General features: G+C 43.5%; 1 long non-coding RNA gene across 1 annotated transcript in view; it reads left to right on the top strand.

The window, feature by feature from the left end:
* Nucleotides 1–748: 748 nt before the first annotated feature.
* The window catches only part of LOC120512883, a 117859-nt gene continuing 108450 nt past the window's right edge, over nucleotides 749–10157 (top strand). Inside the window, exon 1 of the long non-coding RNA XR_005630152.1 lies at nucleotides 749–832. This is a non-coding gene — a long non-coding RNA (uncharacterized LOC120512883). The remainder of the gene's footprint in view (nucleotides 833–10157) is intronic.

The following is a 10157-nucleotide window of genomic DNA, read 5'->3' as shown; positions in this document are numbered from 1 at the left end:
CCAGTGGTTATCCTTTTCTTCCAAATTCAGCTTTGAGCTGATATCTCTGTTTATCTTCGTGTTTCTGTTGTAGGAGTCTCTTTGCAGTTTAGTTAGAACACGTTCAAGGTTACTTCAGATGGGAAGTTTAATACTTTGGTGCATTCAAAAAGGCAATATCATGGTATTCTCTTCCTTGTCCAGTGAAGTGACATTTCAGCTGCCTTATCAATATATCAAACATCACTTCTTTTGCATATGTTTAAACTCTAGCTCTGAGGAGCATTGTACATGATGTGGGGTCAGTCCTTCTCAGAGCTCTGCCCTATGACAGCAGCTTTCTTGCTTTCCTCTTTGTCACAGATTTGTGGTTGTGTGGTGTTTCACTCTGCTCCAGCTGTTAAAATGGCATTCAAAAAGCTGTGTTTCCTCTCCTCTCTCCCAGGAGCTACAAGCTCTGTTTGAGGCCATTTTCCTGCTGCCTTAAGCAGTGATTCAGAAATATCCACATTTTGTGAGGGATCCAGCCTCTATCTGGTTTTGGAGCCCATGTTTCTCTCACAAGGTGTACCTACTGATAATGAAATACACTTTATTTTCCTTTAGCTCTAGCTTGAAGGGCTACCTTTATGTCCTCTTACATGTCTCACTTAAAAACGACTGCCCTCATTAGAGTCCCGTGTAACACCTGAAAGCCTTGCACACCTGAAGCTGTTTTATTTAATGCAGCTGTGGGCAATTAGCAAGAAGGTCTCTTAAGGAGGAGCTTCTGCCTTAGGCAGGGGTAGTTGTTAGCATGGGTGCTGAGCTGGGCTGCATGCGTGCTGCAAACACTGCAATAAGCCTCTGTAAGGTAAGAAAACTCTGCTTGCTGTTGTGCTTTATTATTTCCAGAGTGCCTGAGCTTAAGTACACAGTTGGAATGATAAAAGGGGCCTGTGTGGCAGAGAAAATTATGGAAGACCATTGCTGCAAGAGCAGATGATCAGAATGTCTGGTGAGAGGTGACAGATGGGTGCCAGTCCCTGGCAGCAGTGAGAGGCAACAGGGAGACCCTTCTGTTTGGTGTGATAAACAACATCTTGCCTCTGTGGTGCTGTTCATCTAGCTCATACCAAAGATGTGCTGTCCTGTTTCAGGAGCTGCCCAAACTCCCTGGCTCACAGGAGGGTTAGCTTAGCCTTCAGTGCTGCCCCAGCATGGAGTGTGCTTGCTCTGAGCCTGGGTGTAGGTCTGGGGACAGGAGTTGTTCCAGCTCTCCTGCACCTGGCGATGCAGAACCTGCCCCTGCTCAGTGTCAGCTGGCTCCAGAGGAGCTTTGTTGTGTCCCCCCTTGGGTCCATGAGACTTGTGACTGAGAATGGAGACCTGGGTTGTTGGTTCCTTTGGGTTGTTTATTGCTTTGGGTCCCTGAGGTGGCTGTGTGCACCATCCCATTCCTGAAATGTTGTCTAAAGGGAAACTAAATTTACAAAGGGAGGAGGAGGGTAGTGGTGGCAGGGCAGAGACAAATAAACTCAATGTAAGGGAATAAGAGTTTTTTAAAGCTTTACAAAGACAAAACAGTAGGTTTATCCTAAAATGAAAGGAAATTTATGCTCCTAATCTTTCACCATGTGCAACTTTCTGCAACTATAATCCACACCCTATTTATATTACTGCTATTATGATCAGAGTAAGACAACATTTCACACAATATAGCTCTGCTGCTTAGATCAGCTGGTGGATATTTTTAATATTTACGTTCTTTGTACCACTCAGGTCTAAATTCTGAAGTGAATTTAAGAAGTTATAAATTTTCTTTTCCATTATTCCTGATTTCAGCAATCATGGACAGTATTTTCTTTTATAGATCACTGCATTGCAGTGCTGTTGACTATCCAGAGGTAACAAGGATTAGCATGTTCAGAATTAAGCATGGGATATTCAAGTAAATTTTTCTCTCAGGGCACATGCTGTTAAGGGGAATTTTCCATGGTCATGGAAAGAATATTCTCTGTTGTTCCCAAGTTTCAGAGTTAGCTCTGGTTACTGCAGTGTGCTCTGCAATGCACTGTGCAAAAAATTATGTCCTCTGGTGAGGTAAGAAAGAACCATTGCATTGTGTTGGTTATTAAGTATTTATTGTTGCTTTATTCCCCATAGTTTGCAGTCACAGCAATAGTTGAATGTTAGCTTACAAAGAAGCTGACTGCCCCAAAGCTCTCACTTGCTCAGCTCTGCAAAATGAGAATAAAGTGGGTTTATTTCAAAGGCAACCCATCCCAGGGCTGGTCAGAGTCAAACTTGTGGCTTTCAGATCTGGTGGGGCTTGTCCAAGGGCTCTCTCTCCCTGATGCTCTGAATGTTTGCCCCTCTGAGAGGGTTTAGCAGGACCTGCAGCAGGCTGGAGCTGTGTGCTGTGGGTGCCCAGCACAGCCTGGCCTCGGGATGTGCTGGGAGCCCTCAAAGCCAGCCCTGCCCTTTGCCACAGCTGCTCGTTGAGGGGTTCAGTAAAATCTGTCATCTCCAAGGAGTGCAGACAGGGTCTCTGTTGCTATTTGTGGAGGGAGTTTCTTCTGTTGCTTGAAAGCTTTAAACTGTTTTTCTTACCAAAAGGGGGAAAAAAAAGACAAAAAACAAAACGGAGGAAAAAAAAAGTTCCTTACCATCTGGCCATAACCTTGTACAATATGTTACATTTCAAACTGTAAGACAATTTTTATGATCAGGTTATAATTTGTCAACTGCCTACAGATCTTTAACTTAAAAATGTACAGTGCAGAATAAAGTTGCTCTGTATATTGTTTTCTAAGATGAGTGGAAGGAGAATGGAGGAAAAAAAGACACTTGAAAGTGTTTTAATTGCACAGGGATGTCATTGCCTCTAGCAAGAGTTCTCCTGCTTCTGTCATAAATTTTTCATATTGCCTCGTGAGAGTGAAAACTGGAAACTTTACCCTCTAAGTGAAAGTCGATGAACCTCATACCAGCCTCAGATCCCAGCAGCCTTGCACTCAGGAATATTAATTTAATTAAGATCGCTACAATAAATTCTGTGAGGGAGCTCTCCTGGCACCTAAGGTAACTCGTGCAAAGAAGGAGGGGAACAAACAGCAGAGCCAGATCTGGTGGAGGGAGGAGCTGTGGTGCAATGTCTTCAGAACAGCTGTACGCTCATCTGAAGCGACACCTCCCAAAATAGACAGCAGAGGTTTGACTGGGAGAAGCCACAGGATCACACAGAGCCAGATGGTTTTATTTTCACTGCACTGACCTGGCTGCAGGCTGGGAAAACGTGGCGAGGCGTTTTTTGGGATTGGCTGTCTCCTGGGAGCAGAGGGGCAGCGCGTGTGTGGCTGCTCCCCTGTCGGTCACAGGCTGTGGCCTCTGCAGAGGGACCTGGGCTGCTCCTGGGGACAAGGAACACAGCTGCCAGCCAGGGCCACACGGTGCTGCAGGCTTTGGGCTGGATGTTTTAAATTAGATTAGAGAGCTAGGGTTAATTAGAGTGCTGTTACAGGAGGCGGCTGACCTGGCTCACCCAGGAGCTGTGGGTGGTTCTGCCCCTTTGAAATCCCACAGCTGAGATCACCTGAAGCTCCAGGAGGAGTAACTAGCAGACACCACATGCCAATTATGACTTTTGGGGTTTTTTTGGTTTATCTTTTTATTTTTTTTTTTCTTTTTTCCTCCTGAAACTGGAAGCTAAGCCACAGAATCGGTGCCACAAAATATACCAGAATGATGCAAAATTCTAGGAAAATTATAGCCCAAAGTAAAACTATTTCATAATATTGGCAATAAAACAGAGCTCCCTGAGATCTTTCAAGTCTCTTCCAGCCTAGTCATTCTGTAAATTCAGTTTGAAATTATAGGCTTAATAATTGGGGTGGTTGTGCGGATTAAAAGGTTGAGATTCACTGAAGTGAGTCTCTGTTGCAGAGTTCTGTGTGACCACAAAGGGATGTGTGAGACTTCTGGTCTCTAATACTAACCTTAGAGCTGTATGTTCCTTTAATTTAAAATAATTGTTAATGTGAGTAGTTATTGTTTTACTTCCTCAGAAAGTTTAAAAGTATTTTATTACAAAAATTGAATGTTTGGTACTATGAGGAGAACACACCAACAATGCAGTTTTTTCTTTGCTCCCCAGCCTTTTCTTTCCTTACAAATCAGCTGCTATCTGAAGTGCTAGAAATGGCATCATTTGCAAGCATGTTCCATGCCCAGGACCCAGCACAGCTCAAGCTGGGCGGTGCTTTCCATCCTGGAGTTTGGTCTGGATGCTCTTTTTAGTCCTTTGTGATTTTTCAGTAGTTTTGCCCTTCCCAGTGAGCTGCTGCTGGTGTGATGCACTCTCTGCAACAATGAAGGTGTCAGAGCAGGGACTGTGATGCCTCTTAGGACAAATTCTCCCCAGTGGGACCAACCACACAGCTGGCATGAGAAACTGAGTCTGGTGGGACAGGGAGATGTGCTTTCAAGCTGCTTTCAGGCCACCTGTGAGGGAAAAAGGATTGTGGGACTTAATAAATGAAATATACTTTTTTACTTCCTAAAATGTTCCTTGAACATGATTTGTGTTTTATTCATGAGATTTAAAAATTGAGTTGAACAACTAAGCTGACAGAGACCACACAATGGCTAAAAGGGTACTAAAAATAAAGAAACAAGAAGGAGAAAGTGGTCAGTTGTGTGTCTTGAATATTTAATTTTTTTTAAAAGTTATTATTTTAAATTAAGCTTGGATGTAGCATGAGTTTGTTGGGTTTTTTTCCTCTGTGTCTGTTCCTCTCCCTGCCCTTTGCTAAATGGCATGGTTCAGTGAGATGCATAGACTGGTGTTACTGCAGGCATTGCAGAGCCCTTAACTGCAGTATCTGTTCCTCATATTCCTTCAGGGTTTATTTGCAAAAGGGCAGCATAGCCAAATGTGATATTTAGGCTTTGGTTCCTATTAAAAGAAAACAAATGCAGTGCTACAGCAAGGCTCACTGGCTTCAAGGCAACCTGTGGCTACTTTAACAAGTAAAAAAAAAAAAAAAAAGTCACTTTACTGGTTTTCAGATTTTAGTCAGGAGCTGCAGAGAGAGAAGATAAAAGTAAATGCTTTCCTGGATAATCTTGCAGTTCCTGAGAATCAACAATAAAAGCCAGTGATTTCTGGACAGTGAAGTGGCTGCCAGGTTCAACTAAATGATCATTTTCCAAAATCCTGGCTTTGCCTACTTGATCAACCCTTCTTGTTCCCAGGAATGATGACAGCTAATTCTGCTCTTGCTAGTGCTCAGGTGAATTTGGACCACTTGAAGCTCTGTGCTCTGCCCTGGGAGTGGGCTAACCCCAATCTTCTCTTTAAGCTGCAATCTTTCAAAATTCCCATTTGACTCAGCTGCTGTGGACTCAGTTCCCCATTCCTTTTTTTGTATGGTTTCCTCAATTCAACCCATTCATGGGTCAGGTCCGTGTTCTTGATTCCTATTTCTTACACACCTACCAAAAAGGAAGACATGCAGGTCATTTTTTCAATTGAATGAGTGCTGTGGTATTTTCTGAAAAAAATGAAACATAGTAGAATAATGGGAGATTAAAACTGTTATAGGAGAATATGTTAATTTTATCCTTTAATGTTTTATTGCTTGTATCATGTAGGGGGTAGACTGTAAGAAAATAAAGATAGGGCAGAAAGTAATCTCACCCCTAAGGAGTTGCAGCTGGGCCAATTACCAAAGATTAGGAACAGGCCTGACTTGAACAGGCCACAGCTGTGACCAGAGAAGAAGAGAGCTGTGAAAGAGTGGGTTGGCTGGTTGAGAAGGAACTGGGGTCAGTTGGCTGACTTGAGAGGGAGAAAGAGTCAGTGCTCTGAGGAGCTGCCCATGAGAAAACACCCAGAAGGGATGAAACTTCTGTGGTAAGGAGACAACAGTAGGGAACGTTTGCAATATGATGACAGCAGTATCAATATTGTTAATAATAATGGTCAGTTCTCAAATGGGTAAAGAGGATTATTCAAGAGGTCAAACATTTTCAGTATTATGTTTCCAAAACATTTTAACTGGGTTAAACCTTTCTTTGAAAAAAATGAGGAGTTAGGGAAGCAGATTTCATCATGAGGGCAAAACACTGTTTTATTTTGGAAGTTATTCTGAGACGGACAGTCACCAGAGGTTTAGCTGCAGCTGGATATTTCTAAACAGCTATTTCATGCTAAAGGGCCATGGTGGCCATAGAACCATCTTTTCTCACCAAAAGTGTTGGCTTTGTGGAATTTTCTATTACTCTGAGCATCTTAAGTGCTTTTGTTCAGGGGCACAATCAGTTGGCATCCTTTACTGGAAGGGCAGAATTAACCATTCATGTAAGATTTTTCAGGATTTTTCCTCTAAGCTTTTGAAGCTCAAAACTAACTCTAGACTTTTAAAACTGACTCTTCTCTCCATCTTTCTAGCCCCTTTAAATACTGCATTCTGAACAGGAGCTGCTTGTGTTCTGGGGTGGTTGGCAACTACCCCAACCCATGTGGGTGGGTTTGCCAGCTGAATTATGCAGTGCTTGTGAGATAACAATGTTCTGAGCTGGATCTGAGTCAGCTGTATAAATTTCGTGTATTGCCCTATAACTTCTCTGAAACATGTGGAATCCTCAGTGTAACTACTGATGCCTACATACCTTTTCCTTGTCTTTTTAAAACACATTCTAATAAGATTCTAGGATTTTTTTAAAAGACAATTTTCTGCCAAAATACATTTCTTCTTCATTTTTTAAATTGGATCATAGGCTTTTCTTCCTCTTCTCCCCCTCTATGAACAGATATCTGGTTTCCATTTTAATATTTTTAGTTTCTTATCATGCAGCATGATAGTATGAAAAATGCTGCTGTGATCCTGAGATAGCAGTACCATAAGGATTTTGCTTTCACCAAGAAGCAATACAATTTGTAGAAAATATGAGAGAGGACCCAAGGTCTCCAGATCATATTGGTTAATAGATGGATTCTGGTCCCAGGGGCCAATCTTATTATTCTTGTTCACTGGTGGGGGTGTGAGCAGCTTGCTGACTCAGCACACACAGGTGCTGGACTTGCTGCTCTGGCTCTGCCTTCCACACATCTGGTTCCCTGCAAGATTTGAAGCTTGGCTCACTGCAAACAAGAATCTGACTTTTCTTTTTAATACAAATTCAGATAAATGCTCAAGACAGCTTTTCTAGAAAGATGCTCAAAAATGTATGCGCTAGGGCTGAACTTTTGAGTGGACGAAATTGGCTATATCTTTCTTAATGCTTTTCTTTATAACTGTATTATTTGGATCAGGAAAATGGAAAAATTATCTGAATCTGGGCCTTTAGCTAGGGCTGAGCCTAAAAGATGAATTATTTAAGAAACAGAGTGAGGTGATTGATTCCACTAAAGCGGTTGATTTTTTTTTTTTTTTTTTAATTCTGCACTCTCATACTGAAGCTAAAGAACAGTGTCAGAGTGATGAGCTGCCTGCTCTGATGGGTCTGGATGGCCCAGAACAGCCTCCCTGGGCTGTAAGCACCCTTTGCTTCTGCCCAGGAGCCCCAGTGATGCTCAGGCTGGGCAATGGAGTGAGGAACCTGTGGCCAGCCCTGCCTGGGGCTCTGGGGCCACGATGTGGCTCCTCTGCTCTTGCTGCTCCTGCACAGGCAGAGCAGAGCTCTCTGGTGGGTTTGGGGAGAGCAGAGCACCAGGGGTCACCCTCTTGTTCCAGCTGAGCTCTGTGTGAGCTGAGCTTTGCTTACAAAGGAACATCCTCACAGCAAATGTTTGCTGGGTGCTGAAGCTTTCTCACTGCTGCCAGTCTCTGTAAGGAGAAGAGATGTAACATAAGGGAACCAGAACCTTCTGGTGACACAGAAGTCACTCCTGTGCCAAGCAGTGAGCCATGGGACAAGCCAAGAGGGAAAGCCTGCCATCCCCTCAATTTGACCCTTTTGCCATACAGCACTTCCCCTGGGATGTCCTGGCTCTTCAGGACACCCACAGCTACATTTTGGGTGGGTTTCACTTTCTGCTGAGGGAAGGCTGGTGGGGGCTATGGAAGTGCCGTGGGGCTGCCTGCCAGGAGCTCTCAGAGCTCCTTCCTCCTGCTGGATGGGGAGATTTCCCTTCCCTGGGAGACACCTGCCCATTGTGGGGCACAGGACAGGGAGCTGGTCACGCCTGGTTCCTCCTGCAGCCCTGGCATGGGCTGACTCAGCCTTTAAAGTGAATTCAGGTATTTGGGCTAGCTGTTGCTTTGCAGGAAATTTTACAGTTGCATCTTTCTGATAGGCTTTGTGGCTCTGCCTGCCCCCTCCCTTTTTCCTCTTCCCAAAAAGCCAGTAAAGCACTAACAGAGAATCTTCCTCTCAGGTAGTCTTTATTTTTCCCCTCATGTTGCTATTGTGTTGGCAATTCCAGCTGCAAATGTTGTGTTTGACCTTCAGTAAGGGAGCCTGGTGATTTGAATTCATTTCAAGCAGTTTTCTGACAGCAAGCCTTAGCCAAAGCCCTTAAGGTTTCCCCTACAAAAGCCTCATGACAGCTTTGCTTGAGGCTTACAATGGTCAATGCAAGTGGAGGTAGTTTGTAAACTGTAAGTGGCCTTATTAACTTTCTTGCAGTACTGAAATGATGTCCAAGTCTGTGCTAGGCTCAGTCCCAGGAGCTGAAGCAGGAGCCCCTTTACGCTTCTCATCCCTGCAAACCAGACTGTGGGGATGTGTGGTGCTGCTGAGCCTCTCCTGGCACAGCAGAGTGATGAAAGATGGGAATAATTGGAAAATGTGTTAGTTAATCAGGGTTTCAACCTTTGGCTTATCCGTTTATCACGGTCAGAGGCAGCCTGGTGTCAGTTTTTCTGGTAAAACCAGGTGGTTGCACTCTGGATACACTGCTGTGCTTGGCTGGGCTTGGTGCCAGTGAGAACACAAAGGGCAGCCCTGTGCCCTGCCCTGCCTTTGGCTGAGGGGCTCAAAGCCCCTCTGCTTTGCTCATTCCAGTTCTGCAGCCACAGATTCACACAGATTCATTGGGAGGTCCAGGACAAAATAAACAGTGCCCAGACTCATTCCTGGGTCAGGTGCTGGCACTTGGCAGTTTAGCTCTAGGATCTCAAAAGAACATTGGGTGAGGTGCTTAATTTCCTACTTCTTGATACCTCCCACCTCCCTTCCCTGTATTCAGCTCAGATCTCCATAAATACACTGACTATGATTGCTAAAATTCTGTCTTACTAACAATAAATTAACATCTATGCCCCCGTCATATTTATTACTCCCCAGAACCAAATACAGAACAACTACAAAATATCATTTTTGTCCTCAAAAAGCTGCACTCCTTGTCAAAGCTTGATTTCATTCCTTGCTGCTTGGGTAGACAGCCACAGACATGAATCCTGGTTCTCAGACAAATTACAGATAACCTGGAGCATGTGGTTGGAGAGGCCTCCTGGGTAGTGCACGCTGTCCCAGCAGGATGGCAGGAGTTTGTTAATGGGGGTTTTTGTGGGGTTTTTTGTCATTTTCACCTTGCCAATCATAAAGCTATTTCAGGCTGTTACAATTCTAATTGGTAAAATCCCTTTTTAATAATTGGCATAAATTTCTACCTAATCTATACATACTTGTTCTGCTCTAAGTGTTTTCATGTGTCAGATTTTCCCTCCTCAGTTTTTTTCAATTTTCTTGTCCCAGTTTAGGGATCATCCTCTAAATCATTAATTTTTCTCCCTTCAGAACTCGTTCCATTGTTGGATTTGCCAGCTTGCAATTGCCCAACTTGCTTTTATTTTTTGCTTTTTAAAGTCAACATTTGCTGTTCTCCAGCTATACAGTAGAAATTCCAGCATTAAAAGCTTATTTAAAATGCCCTGAAGCCAAATGAGTGACTTTGGAGGGAGCAGGCTGATCCAGCAGTTTGCAACTAATATGAGGTCAGCGTTAGATCTTTTTGTCTACTGCATTTGATGTAGTCTCAGGTTTTTTTTGGCTCACTGTCTTCCAGCAGAACTTGTACTCTTTATAGTTTCATTTAAAATAAATGATTTTACAGTGTTTGTGATACAAGAATCAGGTTGGACATCTCTCTACGACAGAATATTATCATCTGAGCATACACCTCTGTAGTATTTCCAATTTTGAGTTGGAAACTAATTTCCTAGTTTGCCTAGTGTGGGAAATTAATGGTG

The sequence above is a fragment of the Passer montanus genome, unplaced genomic scaffold (assembly GCF_014805655.1).
Source record: "Passer montanus isolate IOZ18808 unplaced genomic scaffold, ASM1480565v1 scaffold8, whole genome shotgun sequence".
Classification (NCBI taxonomy): Eukaryota; Metazoa; Chordata; class Aves; order Passeriformes; family Passeridae; genus Passer; species Passer montanus.
This window is presented reverse-complemented; position numbering and strand designations above follow the sequence as displayed.